This window comes from Pelodiscus sinensis, chromosome 2, assembly GCF_049634645.1.
Source record: "Pelodiscus sinensis isolate JC-2024 chromosome 2, ASM4963464v1, whole genome shotgun sequence".
NCBI classification, from domain to species: Eukaryota; Metazoa; Chordata; order Testudines; family Trionychidae; genus Pelodiscus; species Pelodiscus sinensis.
This window is the reverse complement of record NC_134712.1, coordinates 53,453,800-53,469,132: the sequence shown is the minus strand read 5'-3', so window position 1 is coordinate 53,469,132 and position 15,333 is coordinate 53,453,800. Positions and strand designations below refer to the sequence as shown.

At 44.2% G+C, this 15,333-nt stretch overlaps 1 long non-coding RNA gene across 1 annotated transcript in view; it reads left to right on the top strand.

The window, feature by feature from the left end:
• The window catches only part of LOC102445180 (uncharacterized), an 80,454-nt gene extending 66,594 nt beyond the window's left edge, over positions 1–13,860 (top strand). Inside the window, exons 2-3 of the long non-coding RNA XR_012901387.1 lie at positions 9,795–9,962; positions 11,112–13,860. This is a non-coding gene — a long non-coding RNA (uncharacterized LOC102445180). The remainder of the gene's footprint in view (positions 1–9,794; positions 9,963–11,111) is intronic.
• Positions 13,861–15,333: the final 1,473 nt, after the last annotated feature.

Below are 15,333 nucleotides of genomic sequence, written 5' to 3'. Positions count from 1 at the left end.
ATGTGCTCTGCAAAGAAGTCACAGCAGCAGCAGCCCTTCAGGAGACAAAGTTGGGAAAAGCGGCAGGTTTAGACCAAGTAAACATAGAAGAACTTGGTGCAGGAGGCGAGACTTTTGGGATCAACAAAAACACTGCACTGATGCCCAAAGGCAATCCGACCTGACCTCCTCCTCCTGCTTAACTCATTGACCATCTGCAGTGCTTGTCCAAGATATACATATTGATCCACCAACTTGATGGACTGTCCATCCAGCTGCATGACATACTCTGGACAATATGCATTTTTCATCCACTTCATTTTCCAAGGTGGATGGTCAGGCCAATCTCCTTCATGTTCTTACCAATGTCATTGAGGAGGGTTTGAAATTTTGGGGATTTTGATTGAATTAGGACGATGTCATTTGTGAAAAGGAGCATCTGAAGAACTTTGCCATCAATCAGAAATTCATCTTTCACTTTGCTCTTCCACAGGACATCTTCCAGGACACTGGCAAACAACTTTGCTGGACAAACGTCTCCCTGCTTTATGCCTCACTTAACTGCGGTGATGAAGAGATCATCAGAAAGGCGTGATGTGCATAGGTGTGTCCATCATGGAATCTTGTATGATTCTAATATACACAGGGGAGATACCCTGCAAAAGGAGAGCACTTCAAGCTTCACTTTGTTCCACCAAGTCAAAGGCTTTTAAAAAGTCAATGAGCAACAAGCATAGTGGGATCTTGTACTCACTACACCTTTAGGTCATCTGTGTGACCACAAAAATATGGTCCACTGTGGAAAATCCCCTACAAAAGCCTGCCTGTTCCCTTCTCATGTTTTCCTCAAGGACACCCTCAGTATGGGCATAGATGGTTCTCATAATGACCTTATAAAGATGAGAAAGCAGGTAGATGGGTTGATAGTCGTGAATGTCTTCTGGGTCACCTTTTTTCCGGCAGAAGAACAGTTTGCAATTTCTCTCAGTCATTTAGAATTCTCCCCTCTTTAATGTATCTTGAGAGTCTCTCACTAAGTGCTTTTAAGAGTGATCACCTCCCACACAAAGTTCTACTATGTGCACTTGGTCTAAACCTGCCGCTCTTCCCCACTTCATCTTCTGAAGGACCGGTGCCACTTCTTCACAGAGCACATCAGATTCAGGAGTGATGGAGCCTAGGTACAATGGTGATACTGCTCATAAACTTCTATCATTTTTCGCCTCAACATTTTACAGACGAGGTTATACTCCAGGCTGGTATCGCCCTTGGCTGCCACGTCTCTCCGCTCGGCAATAAGATAAAGTATTTGCTGAGTAAAATGGTTTCTGGACTCCTTTGGTTTCTTCACAGTGGCAGCAGTTTTACATTTGTTGAACTTTGCTAATTGCTATTAAATATATTTAAAAAATGTTACTTTCTATGGCTTAAAATAAAATGTATCCTACTTTTGCATTTCTTTCAGTAACTATGGCTATCATTTGGGATAGAAAGATTGGGCCAAACTCTCTCTTATTACTGAGAATGAATCAATCAGGTACTGTTTATGAGGGGCACTGAAAGCTATTTCCCTTTATGATAACATATTTGTAGCTATAGTGCGGTGGCTGCCCCACTCTGGCAAAGAAGCGATGCAGGTCTATAGAGAGAAGGTGGAGGCAGTGGAGCAGAGTGATGATGACCCTGACCAGAAAGTGGCACATTCCAATGGGCAGAGCTAAGTCCTGGTGTGACCAATAGAAAGTGCTGCAGTGGTGAGTCAGCCCATTACAAGTACATTCAACCCATAATATGGAAACGCTAGTCAGTCCATTTTTATTTATATGGATCACTCCAGATTTTCAGTTTGCATAATTATTAAAGCTGTTCCAAAAGCAATGAGAAGTAAATAGCTCTAAGGGAAACATGACTGATACATAACCAATGGTAGCTGTCTGCATATTATGATTATGCATCTATCTTATAAATCTACTTCTCTATCATGACTGTAGGATGTGAGTGACTGATCTCCTGGTAGTGGATGAATTGTACATGCTGATCCTCTGAGATCCCTTAGTTTGCCTTCAGTACTATTGATTTGTAAGATCCAGCCATTGGCCCTAAAAGGGGTAATAAGAATTGCTTTTAAGTGCTCTTTCTGCTTGAGAGGCCTACAACCATAGTATTGGGCAACTATCTGCTTGCCTCAAAGTCACTCTCATCTGCTCACCTTGCCTGTTCAAAGTGTGTATAGAATCATGGTAATTTAGGACTAGAAGGCACCTCAAGAGATCATCTAGTCCATCCCCCTGTGTGAGATACAACTATATATACTATGTGCTGTCATGCCTAGGTCTGTTTCTAATAACTTAACTCAGTTTATGCAGATGAGTGATTTACACTGAGTGTAAGATTAGGCCTTGGCTGAGAACTAATTGATTCAAGCTCAGTTCAGATAAATCTAAGGGGGCTTGTTGAAAGCTGTTTTTCTTGGAAGGATTTCTTGACCCTGCAATTCATTCCTTCTTCTTGGTTCTAGGGTTGCTCATCCTTTACATCTATTGCAAGCAGGCCCACTGACAGATGGTGGATGGGAGAGCAAAGGGGGCAGTTACCCAGGGCCTGGTGATTCAAAGGGGACTGGGGCTCTTGGCCACTGCCATTCGGAGCTCCCCGTCCTTTACATTGTCGCCGTGTGTTCTATATGGTGTTGAGGGTGAAGGATGCTGTGCTCCGTGTGCCACGGAGGGCTGGCTATACTCAGCCCCCACCCTTCCGCCTGAGTCACACCCCTTCCAGGAGCATGGAGCTGACCCCACACCTTTCCCCACAGGCTGTTGACTCCTCTGTTTGTAAGGCTCATTTCTTCTCTCTGCCTTTCAAAGAGATGGGTTGAGAGATGGGTGAGAAGTTATCTGATTGGGTGATGCTTAGAAAGAGTACTGCTTGTGGTCATGCATTTTTATATATTGTGACAGGGTCAGAACAGAAGGTTCTAAAAAGTAGTGGAGGGGAGATATATAAGCCTCAGACCTGAAGAGATCTCTGTTCCCTGGGTAACAGGGAGGGGCTGGTTTAGAACCAGCAGAGGCAATGGGGTAGTGGAACATCTGGGGCTAATTGACCAGGCCTGCAGAGTCAGGCCAGGCTAGTCTAATTATTTCACCTGGGGGTAATTAAGAAAACCAGCTCAGATTGGCTATAAAAGAAACTTTGCCTACAATTAGGCCATGCATGTAGCTGAGAGGACCGAGTAGGGTGTCACTGGGAGGAAAGGTGACACCAACTGAACACTTGGGCTACGTCTACACTGCAGGCTTCTTGCACAAGAACGGTTTCGTGCAAGAGTTCTTGTGCTAAAGGTCTTGCGTAAGAGTGCGTCCACACTGCTATGTGCTTTTTGCACAAGAGATGTGCTTTTGTGCAAGAGCGTCCATGGCAGTGTGAACGCTCTCTTGCGCAAGAAAGCTCTGATGAGCATTTTAGCCATAGGGGTTTCTTGCACAAGAAATCCATGTTGCCTGTCCACACTGCCTTCTTGCACAAGAGCTCTTGTGCAAAAAGGCTTATTCCTCGTGGGGAGAGGAATAACTCTTGCACGAGAAGCCCTCTGTTCCAATGCTTTACTGTAAATTTACTTGTGCAAGAACACGTGTGCAGTGTAGAAGCTCTGCAAGTTTTTGCGCAAGAACAGTCATTCTTGTGCAAAAAGCCTGCAGTGTAGATGTAGCCTAGGAGGAAGAACTAGAGAGAAGAAAGGTGCTGGGGAAGATATAGAGAAGTAGTCCAGGGGTCTTGGAGCTGTCTTACAGCAGGGGTTGGGGATTCACACAGGCAGCTACTATTACAGGGCCCTGGGCTGGAACCCAGAGTAGAGGGAGGGCCAGGTTCCTACCCCCTCAACACGCACTTTTCCATTTCCACTTGGGGAAAAGGATTGTGGAGTTTATTCTCCGTTTTACTGTACGCTGGCTAGTGATGAAAAGAGCTCAACAAACAGCAAACTAAAGCCCTAGATGTGGTGCCTAAAATTGTGGACTGCTGTGAGCCTCTGAGGCAAACAAATCTGCCAGGAAGCACAGGACACACCAAGTTTTCATAGGAGCTTTGTTGCAATATACATTCACATGTGTGCTCACTTGGATATTTACTCTTGTAAATGTACTTGGACTGGTGCTCTTCAAATAGATAAAAACAAAATAGCACTTTCATCAATATGACACTTCTTATTTTTAAAATATGACCTTGAAAAGATGGTTTAAAATCCTCTTTTGTCATAGCTGGAAGATGACAATGTTTGATCTCCAAAAGGTATGATCATTAGATTCCATTCAGACTTTACAGTCTGCTCTCCAGTTATGAGTCATCTTTACCCCAAGTAAATCATATAGAAATAACGAGGATACTAGAAAAGGAGAAATAGGTAAAAAGAGAATCTGTTAGCAATACTTCTGTAGCAAGCAGATGCAAGAGTGGTTTTTCATGTGTTGCATAATCTGTGTGACTCACAATGGTGTGTATGTATCATTTGGTGCAAAAGGGAATAGCCATAAATACTAAGAATATTTTTGCAATCTAAGGAGTTGTTCACATGGGAGGAAATCTATAGTTTTTAGTTTTTTAATTCAGGCAATTGCATGCTGATCTAGTTGGTTTTTATTTTCCTTTTCTCTTGTGTTTTATCTCAACCTTATTAACATCAAGGAAAATCCTGTTAGTTAAAATCTTTTCCCTCTGATCTATTTTATGCAGTCAGTCAATATAAGCTATTACTGCTGTGTTTGCATTAATTGACTGTTTTCCGTGGCACTCAAGTCATGGGGTAGCTTTTAACAACATGCTGACTGAACACAGAAAACTAAGCAATGCCTACCTTAAAAACTATAAAGAACTTAGTAATATTATGGGCCCATAGTGGCTCTCCCCGGTTCTGTCCATAAATGGGGATCTTGTGCACACAGATCTCACACTGCTGCATGGCAAAAAAGTGCGTAATTATTTCCATGGCACCGTCCTCACCCCATTATAGATCTGAGGAGGGTAGTTTGTGGAGGTGGGCTGACGGATGAGGGTAAGACTGCGAAAGAAGCTCATCATTTATTTCCTTTGCCTCTTCTGGCCTTATACAGGATCCTTGGGAAAAAATGCCTCGGCATTAATTTCCACAGCAATTTCCAGCATCTCTTGCACAATTTTATAAGGAAACTGTCCTGCATAGAAAGCAATTCCCTGGCTCCTCCCCACATTCTCTCCAGGCACATGTGTAAGGATGTGAGGATTGGCAGTGGTGATCTGGGATATACCAGAAAGCTGTATTTCCCCTCTTTACCATTGACCCTGCATCATTCTGTGTGAATTACACTTGTCTGTTCTCCTTCACTCCAAATAAGGGTGAAACAACATGGACAAATGCAAAACTCCCATAACATCAGTTGGAGGATGGGCTCTAATATTTTCATTGTAAGCATACTAGTGTCAATCAACATCTGTAAAGTAGATATCGTTTGGGAGGGCAAAAATGTTTTTACTTAAACCAGATTCCACTTTGTTGTAGTAACAACCACAATTATACCTCTAACTGGAGTTAGAGCCCTGTGTGGAAACCATTTTCATATTTAGCTAGAAGCCATCTTGTATAACAGAAACCATTTCAGCTTGTTGCTTCTGCAGGTATACCAGAGTGAACTTTCTGTTATCCCAGGACAGAGGCTTACAAGATGAGCTATTGGAATGTGTTAATTGAGCTGGTTAAGGAAGGAGCCTCACTCCCTAGTACCTGCCCTCTATCTTGCTGATAATGGTTTTGCTCCCTGAGTTTAATTGATGATTTCTGTAATTGGATGCCCTGAAGTCAGACTTGTTTGGTTAAGGGTACAATTATACTAGGATTGATTGTATTAGGCAGCCTTACTGGTCCCGGCTCTGCTGGGACCATGTTTGGCTCACTCTTTGCCTTATTGATCAATAAAGCTGTTTATTAGCTGCCAAAACAGAGAGGAGCGTTTGCTTCAACACCTGTTTCTCCTTTATTTAACAATCATGAAGCAGCCTTGTTTTTAGCGGAATGCTATGAAGTTCCAATATGCAAAAGTCCCTTCCAGGTGGAGTTGTGCTTAGAAATAGTCTAGTTTGAAATAGAAGATTCAGCCTGTGGTCAGAGATCATATGTGTTCTACCACAGAATGTAGGAGTCCCAGCTGTGAGCTAGGATCCCATTGTGCTAGACAATGTACAAACACTGGACACAAAGGGTATGTCTAGACTACATGACTCTGCCGACAAAGGCATGTAAATTAGTCATACCGACATAGTCAATGAAGCGGGGATTTAAATATCCCCCGTTTCATTAGAATAAAAATGGCCACCGTGTTGTGCCGGCTCAGCTGTAAACCTCTTTGCATGAAGCATAAGGGCTCAGTCGGCAAAGGCTTTCCTTGCCGACCGATCCCCGTCTTGACTGCCACTTTGTGCCGACAAACAGCTGAGCTGGCACAACGCAATGGCCATTTTTATTCTAATGAAGCGGGGGATATTTAAATTGACTACATCGGTATGTCTAATTTACATGCCTCTGTCGGCAGAGGCATGTAGCCTAGACATACCCAAAGGGAGCTTATGTGCACACTTGGGTGTGAGTCACTGTGTAGTTAGTAGAACAATGGCATGTCATAGTAATGGCTGATTTATTAAGACTTCAGCTCCAAGTTCAGTAAAGTGAGTTTTTTTTGTTTTTAAATAATTAGGTGTGCTCTCTGACCCTACAGAAGTTAATGGAACATTTCATATTGACTAAAGGGGCTGGAGTTCACTCTAGGGCAGGAGACTGTAAATCAGCATGTATGTGTGCAAGTCCCAAATTCAAAACATTTCAGTGTGATTACAGGGTATATGTAGGCTAGTTAATAATTCCTGGTTCTCCTACATTTCGTTCCCTGCAGTGTGTGCTCATCCTCTGTCAAGTTGCAGAGCTGGATGTTCCATGTACATTTAAAAATGAAACACTTGTGTTAAGGTTTTCATTCATTTGTCCTGATGAAGTGGTTTGGCATCATTTACAAATCATATTTATCTCACAGAGTTCTTGGCTCCCAATGTGGAGAAGACAGACATCAGGCCATTCTATCCCCCGCCTTCCTTGTGAGGCCCCAGCACTTACTTTGGAGTTGCTCATCTTGTTTTGATCTCCCTCTGTTTTCTTGGCCATCTTTGAGCTCCCTTGCTGTGTTCTTGCAAGCTTCCTTGAAGCAGTGTCTGGCTACCCATGTCTCACCATTCTGTTCTCGAATCCCCCCTCAGTCGTCATTCTCCTTTTCATACAAATCTCCTTCATCTCGTAAACTCGTGTTTAGTGTTCTCCCTCAAACCCCGTTGCCTTCCTCCCAAGTGCCCCACTCTCATTTGTCTGTCAAGCAAACTTCCTTCCTCGCCTCTCCTCTCCTCTCCCAACCCTACTGTCTTTCCAGTCTCTTTATGTTCATATACCAGCACCTATCACTCTGGTATTTTACCACTACTTCCTCCACAAATGTTTATTTTCCCTCTTATTATTTCAGTCTTTTCTCTGCAGGGGGAATTCTATGCTGCTGTGCATGTGCATAATTAATGTGACACGTGTATTTATTTTTCCCTGCAGAAAATAACTCTTTTTGGAAAGTTGCTGCAGTTCTTCTTTTGCCCACAAAGGGACACTGTGGTTCTAAAACAGAGTTGTACAGAGCCCCACCTGCTGACAGGGCAGGGAAGAGGTTGCCTGCCTGGCATCACAGTACCTGTGGGGCCAGGTCAGGAGACAGAGGGTATGGGGGGACAAAGAGCCTGGGGATGCGGGTGTATGTCACAGACGGGTTCACAAGTGCTATTGGGGAAGGACAGACTGAGGCAGGTGTGGAGTAGGAATGGGCCACATGGGGAAGCGGGTTCAAGGACACATGAAGATGTGGGGAGGGGTTCAGGGCCACATGGGGAAGGGGATGATTGAGTGAGGGCACTGAGACACATGGGAAAGGAGATGAAGCACAGGGGGAGGGAGCACAGCAAGATGGAGAGTGACTAAATGAGGTGCAGGGACACATGATGATGGGGGAGCAGGTGTCTGAGTGGCGGTGGGACACATGGGATACAGGAGCAGATGTGCCTGAATGAATGGAAGAGACTAGGGGTCAGCAAGGATCTGCATGGGGGAGGCTAACAATTCTTCCCTGTCCCCTAAAACCCTTTTCAATATTTCCCTCACCCTCACCCAATAACCCCCCAGGTTCATTCCCTCTCCTTCAGCTACTCCGTTACCCCTGACTAGCCCTCCCCATGCCTTTGCACTGCTTCTGATGGGGTGGGAAATACAATTCTGTGATACAGTTTAAATATATTATTCCAAGTTCTATATTACTATGCCCCACAAGGAATCTGTTTGACAAAAAAAGTTTTCTGAATCTTTTTCATTGTATGTATTGTTAGAGACATACTTCGTAATTTACTTCAAAATACCTATCAATCAGCAAAACAATTGACACTAGTGAGTTTATGCTGTGTTATTTTGAGAAATAAAATATCCAGAGTTGTGCAGCATTTTAAAATAGTGAGTGGAGAATGTTTAATTTTGTTGTTGTGCAATTCCCCCAGGAGTAGACTGGGTTCTGAAAATGGTAGTTCACCAGGAGAAATTGTCTGTAGCTTAAGAGAATTTCCACATGGAAGTGTGTCCTGACAATCCAGGGCAATAAATCAGTCCCCGAGACAACATGGTGAGAATAGTTGATTGGGTGACCATATGGCACCTCGTGTATCTGATGTATTTGTTGAGGTTGCAAAAGTCGAGAATAGGTATTGCTCCTTCCTTGGATTTGGAAACCAGGAAGTACCAGGAATAGAAACCTTGACCCTAATGTTCTGGTGGCAATTCCTTCACTGCTCCCAAGGCCAGTAAAGAATGGACCTGTTCCAGAAGCAGCATCTCATGAGCAGAGGTGAAAGTGGGCTGATTCAGCACACTGGTAAGAACTGGCCACCGGTACCAGCCTGCAGACAGCTGACATTTTTCTCTCTTCTCCTCCCCTCTCCCTCCCCCCTGTCAGGGGCCCTGCCTCTAGGGGTCCACAATGCTTTGCTGCCCCTTTTGCCCAGGGGCATTCAAATTGCTACTGCAGCCCCAGGGTTCCAACTGCTGGCCACGAAGGACTGGCTGGTGTGTGTGTGTCCTCAGCCCTTCTATCTGTGGCTCTGCCTCTTCTGGGGACCCAGAGCTGCCCGCCCCCACTAAGTATGCTGGACTTAGTGCAGGGCACAGTGGCAAGTCTAGACATCTACTTTCAGCCCTGCTCGTGAGAGGAGTCTCCAAAGAGGGAAGGGGAGGGACGGCAGGAAGAGGAGTGGAGAGGAATTGGATACCATAGTCCAACCTGATGATGGTGCATGTCTGGAGCAATGGCCAAATTCTGCAGCCAAGATACCCTTTTCATGGTTGCTGTGGATGCTGTAACTCTGGCAGAAGTATCTGCAACATCCAGCACAGACTGTGACAACCTCAGTAAACAGCCTTCAATGCCAGAAATTCCTCTTTGGAGGCTTCAGGGAACCAGGCTGCAAACTTAGACATAGCTGTCAAATTTTCATATTTGTACTTAGACAGCAGTGCCTTCTGGGTCACAATCTGCATTTGTAGGGAGGAGGATGAGGAGGTGTAAATCTTCCCACCCATTAAATATGTCTTTTTGGAGTCCTTGCCTTTAGGAATTGAGGTCTCGGGCAGGCTCCAGGAGTGCATCACTGCCAGGAAGGGCTACTCCCCCAGGAGCAGATGGCTGAAGGATATCCACTAATGTATGGGTTTTCTCATGCAGGAATTCCACTTAAATGCCCAAGGAAGCAGCCATGCACCGGAAAAGGTCCTGCTCTGCCGTTGGAATCTGCTGGCATTGGAAGAGTGGATGAATCAGGCACTGTTGAATCATCCAGGGATGAAGAAGAGGTTGTTAACTGTGCCAAGCCTGGCTCTCTTTTCTGAAGAGGTAGAGCTGGAAGGGGTGGGGGAATATTTAACAAAATACAACGAACACTAATTGAACTAATGAAGGGCAATACTAACTATATACTAGTTAAAATGGTAAAATAGTGAGAGGTTGAGGTTAAAACCACATAGAGCTCTGGTCTCCAAGAAGAAACCAAGGTGGGTCAGAGTGGCATTGCCCCATATAGCAGGGGAGGAGCTATAGCCATGAGGCATGAGCACTGCTGCACTATGGGTACTTCTAGGCAAAATTCTCCAGCTCTGGTGCACAGGGTGCTCGTGTACTTCAGTGGAACACATGGCAGCATCTACTCAAACTGCACTCTGGCTACTGAAATGGCTTTCTCAGCATCACTTGAGTGATTATGTGCAGCCAAGGGGGGCCCTTAACTTAAGGGAGAAGCTATCCAGAGGAATCGGTTTTTGGAAGTGCCAGCCCTGTAAGAGGTCCAGCAGTTTGCAGAGTCACTTCTAGTGAAACTCTGGCATCTTAGACCCCAACCTGGATAAAAGTCCTTGCAATCTCCTCTACCAGAAGGTAAGGACTGGAAGCAGATGAGCCATAAGGAAGGTCTCCCTTGAATGTCAGGCTTGGTGCAGGGTCCACCTGTATATCAGTGGGGTTTGTTTTTCATATGGGTGCTCAAGTCACTGGTATCATGGGTGCCCCTGTATTGCATGTGTTTACAAACAGGTCTGGATGGCAGGTAACCAAAATCCAAGTTAGTAGATCATGGCTCAGTTGACTGTCCCTGTTCACCCAACTGGAACAAAGGTGATCGGCTTGGTAGATTCTGGTAAATCTTACTGGGGCCCCTGGGTTTGAGACCATCTTTCTATAGCATATTCATGGAGATGTTAAACTCTATCCCCATGAAAATGTGCAGCTGACTGTTGAGGGAATTAGGAAGTCCCATGTAATGGGCAGGCCTCAACACTAGTCTACTTCATTATCTTGGGGTGAGATTGGAGCATTTCTCAGTCACTGAGGGGATTTCAGACAGGCCCCAAAGGGTTAAATGAGGTAATCCGGGGAGACAGAAGTCTCAGAAGCTTGGGACATTAGACATACAGGTTCAGGTGAGAAGCTGGAGTGGGACAGGGATCAGGCTGAGGGGTCAACTAACAATGAAACTGTCTCCCATACCAGGGAACATCCTAATTAGAGGGATCAACTTCATCAAGGATCAGAGGGAGGATGATCCAGGGCTGTGACTGGCTTTTTGTGGAAGACCCAGAGTGAGCAAAGCAGTACCCCTGATTTGAGCTTCACAGGAAGCAACTGCACCTGCTGAAGAAAGACTGACTAATGGCCAAGTTTGGTTGCAACTTCTTGTTCATTGGCCACAGACGTGTGATAACAGGTGACTGCTTCATGCTATTCCCTCTGTGGGCCACCTTCACTATGAGAAGACACTGACCTGGATTCTGGACTGATTTTTATTGGCCTGAGATTAATCAAATTTAGACTTCTGCAGCTCCTGCCCTAAATGCCAACTCCCAGGATTTAAAGTGGTGAAAAAAATCTCTCATATCCCACTTCCTGCAGCAGGCATCCCATTTGAAAGGACATTGGAAAAAAGTACAGCTGGTTGCATTATAAATGCATTATAGTTGATTACACCACTGGCTATCCTGAGGCAACCCCCCTCTGCACTCTCAATGCAAAAACTATTGCAGTAGAATTGCTAAAAATCCTTGCCAGAGTTGGGGCATAGCAGGTGATCATGTGTCAAAATACCAGTGGGACCAACTGGCGCCTAGATTCAAAAATTACGTTCCCAAACTGAATTTCTTAGTACCCTAATTTATCTGTGAGAGAGGGAGACAAAAAGGATGATAAAGAAAATAGCAGTGAAAGTGAGTTATATATGTGCGGTTGTTAGTTTTGCTGAATAATACTATATAAATATTAACACAGCTTGCAATTTTAGACTTGGTGGAGACCAGGTTGTGGAAACACCACACAGTATATTTTGTAAATCTGAAATTCTGCTCTCTAATGATCTTTAGCATAAAAAGATCATTGTTCCTCCCACTTTGATTTAAATGACAATAAAACCAGAGGCCAGTCTCCTAGAGGTAGCTTAAAAACAGTACATTGCCTCTCTTTAATCTATTACACCGACAAGCTCTAAGGCTATGTCTATACTGCCCCCATTTTGAGCAAAAAATATGCAAATGAGGCAAAGGATGGACTATTGCCATGCTTTATTTGCATATTTGAGATCCCATTTTTGCACAAGGGGCTTTTGCGCGAGACGTTCTTCCGTATTTTTTTCAGGAAGCATGGCTCTTGTGCAAAACCGGAGCCTCATTAATTACGCAAATGAGGTGTGGCAATATTCCACTTTGCCTCATTTGCATATTTTTTTGTGCAAAACAGGGGCAGCGTAGACAAAGCTTAAGTGTAAAATGTAAAGATATGGTTCTCTATCTTTCCTACTGTGGTGTGGTATATCAAGTGCAAGGGATGGAGGAAGGATGGAGTTGTGGAAGCTACTCTAATGAGCAAGAAAGAATTTGCAGCAGAGTGTTTCTTCCCCAGGAGCTTATGCGTTCATTTTTCAAGTCCAAAAATAATAATCACACCACACAGACCAATGTAAATCAAGAACCCCCAGAGGACTCCTTAGCCTTCTCTCTTGGAGTCAGCTGCAGCAATCTCTCCATTCTTCTTCATGATCTTATCAAGGACATTTGGAGTGGATCTCACAATCCAAACAATATCAGATTTTCCATAAAGGTGACAGGGAAGAGTTATCTGCCTTGTGTAGCCTCTGTACACAGAGGTTCCAGTCATGTATGCTATCACAAAGGAAAGACTACAATAGCTGTCCAATTCACTAATTTTATATGGGAGACTGAATGAATGAAGTATCGGTTTGAAAATTAGGATTACAGTCATTGCAGAGTGACACAGCCTTGGAGTGTGGAAATGAGCCAAATGGGAAATTGGGACACCGACACAAACACATGCCTTTCCAATGCAGTAACTGAAGTTACATCTGCTCATGTCATCAGTGAATTTGGCCCAGCATGGCTAAGTAGCACATCTAATATGAGCTTAATCTGATTTACTGGAGAATCAGAGTGGGTGGAGAAGACTACTATTGATCTCTTAACTCAATATGAAAGAGTAGCGATTAGTTGTAAAGAAAGAGAAATGAACAAGTAGGAGAGCAATCTTTTATAGATTTACTTTTTTAGGAAACACTGCAAAACCTTTCTCTTCAAAAAACCCTTTCCATCATCAGAATAACTCAACAGTAATATTCCTTGCAATCAGTCCTCCTCTCATTAGCCTGACACATATCAATCTAAACAAAAAGTAAATCAATGCAATCTAAATGGTCAGTATCTAAAAAAAAAAAAAAAAAATCTCCCCAACACAGAATTATTACCCCCAAAAGGCAGAGACTCCATGAACACCCTAGAGTTGGACTATGTTGTTGATTTTACATTGGAAGATGCTCAGGTACTATGGGCAGCAACATAAAGCTCTTAAGGTAGCTAGAAATAAGTTTTTATTCTTTCCCACTCCCATCCCATCTGTTCTTTGGCCTGTCCACACTAAAAGTTCAGTATTCTGGAGAACAGACTTTCTATTCACTCCTTAAGAGTAACCCATAAAGTTTGCATAAATTGTTTGTAGACTCCACTTGCTAGTTTTCTGCACAGAAAAACTCCAAGTTTTGTGTACTGCAGAATTTGAGAGCGATGCTGCAGCTGTCTCAACTACAGTATCTAGAGCTTCAGAGGGGTAGCCAAATTCATCTGTAACTGGAAAAACTTAAACAAATGGTCTCGCAGCATGTTAGAGATGAACAGAACATGTAGGCTACATCTACACTGGCATGATTTTCCGAAAATGCTTTTAACGGAAAACTTTTCCGTTAAAAGCATTTTTGGAAAAGTGCGTCTAGATTGGCAGGATGCTTTTCCAGAAAAGAACTTTTTCCGGAAAAGCATCCGTGGCCAATCTAGACGCGCTTTTCCGCAAAAAAGCCCTGATCGTCATTTTCGCGATCAGGGCTTTTTTGCGGAAAACACTACTGTGCTGTCTAAACTGGCCCTTTTCCGGAACAGTTTTCCGGAAAAAGACTTTTGCCCGAACGGGAGCAGCATAGTTTTTCCAGAAAAGCACTGATGATTTTACATTAGATCGTCAGTGCTTTTCCGGAAATTCAAGCGGCCAGTGTAGACACAGCCGTAGATGGTGGTATGAGCTTTCGTGAGCAAAACCCACTTCTTTTGACTACCTTCTCCTGATACCATCTACAAGTTTTGTTAGGCTCTAAAGTGCTGCAAGACTATATGTTGTTTGCATTTTTCAACTACAGTATGGCTGTGTCCAGACTACAAAATTATATTGGAAAAAGATATGCAATTTAAGTATCTTTTTCCGCTTTTCTGACAATTGGCCCATCTGCATGGGTCATTTGTTGGGGGAAAAAAAGCCTCTTTCAGAACATCCCTTCTTCATAGAACACGGTTTAACAGGGATGCTGAAAAAATGTGTCTGCTTTTTCCAAAAATTTTTCAGAAAAGCAGACACGTTCCTTGGACGTGGCAGAGCTTTTCCGGGATACCTCCGGTACCCTACAAAAATTCTGCAATCTAGATGTACCTTGAGTTTGCATACCTGATCCCTTATTCTATGTAACACTTTGTTCTTCAACCTCTTCTGTGTTTGTGAACATTAAACCAGAGGATTTTAAATATTATTTCTAAAAGGCATAGTTAATCTTCTATTAGAAGGACCATGCACTGAAGGACCATGCAATAAAAGGACAATGCACTGTGCCATCTTCTGACTTAATGAACTACTGAAGAACCACTCATTTTGGAAAGTGGTCAATGGCCGCACTTTTCTGTGGAGGAGGTGTGGGGTCTAGGATGGAGGTTGGGTGCAGAAGGGCACATTGGGTAAGGGACTGGGGTGCAGGAGATGGTGCCAGGCCCGAGCAGGAGTTTGAGTGAAGGAGGGGGTTGTGACCCGAGTCAGAAGATGGGGTTGTAGGGTTGGGAGGGAGTGGGGGTACAGGAGAGGATTCTGGCCTCAGGGAAGGAGTTTAGGAGGGGGTGCAGTATCTGGGAGGGAGTTGTGATCTGGGGAAAGGGGATGCATTGGGGTTGGAAGGTGACTTAGGGGAGGGAGTTAGGATGCAAGAGGGGCAGGGGTGCCAGAGGCAGGCTCTGGCCAGGTGGTGCTTACCTAAGCGTCTCCCAGCCTGCAGCTCCCCCAAGGCAGGCCAGGCTCCCTGCCTGTTGCAGCTCCAAAGCATTGAAAATGCAGCCTGCTCCCTCCACATGGCTTTCAACTCCACAAGGAGGGAGAGGATTGTGCTGACTCCATCTCCATCTCTCAA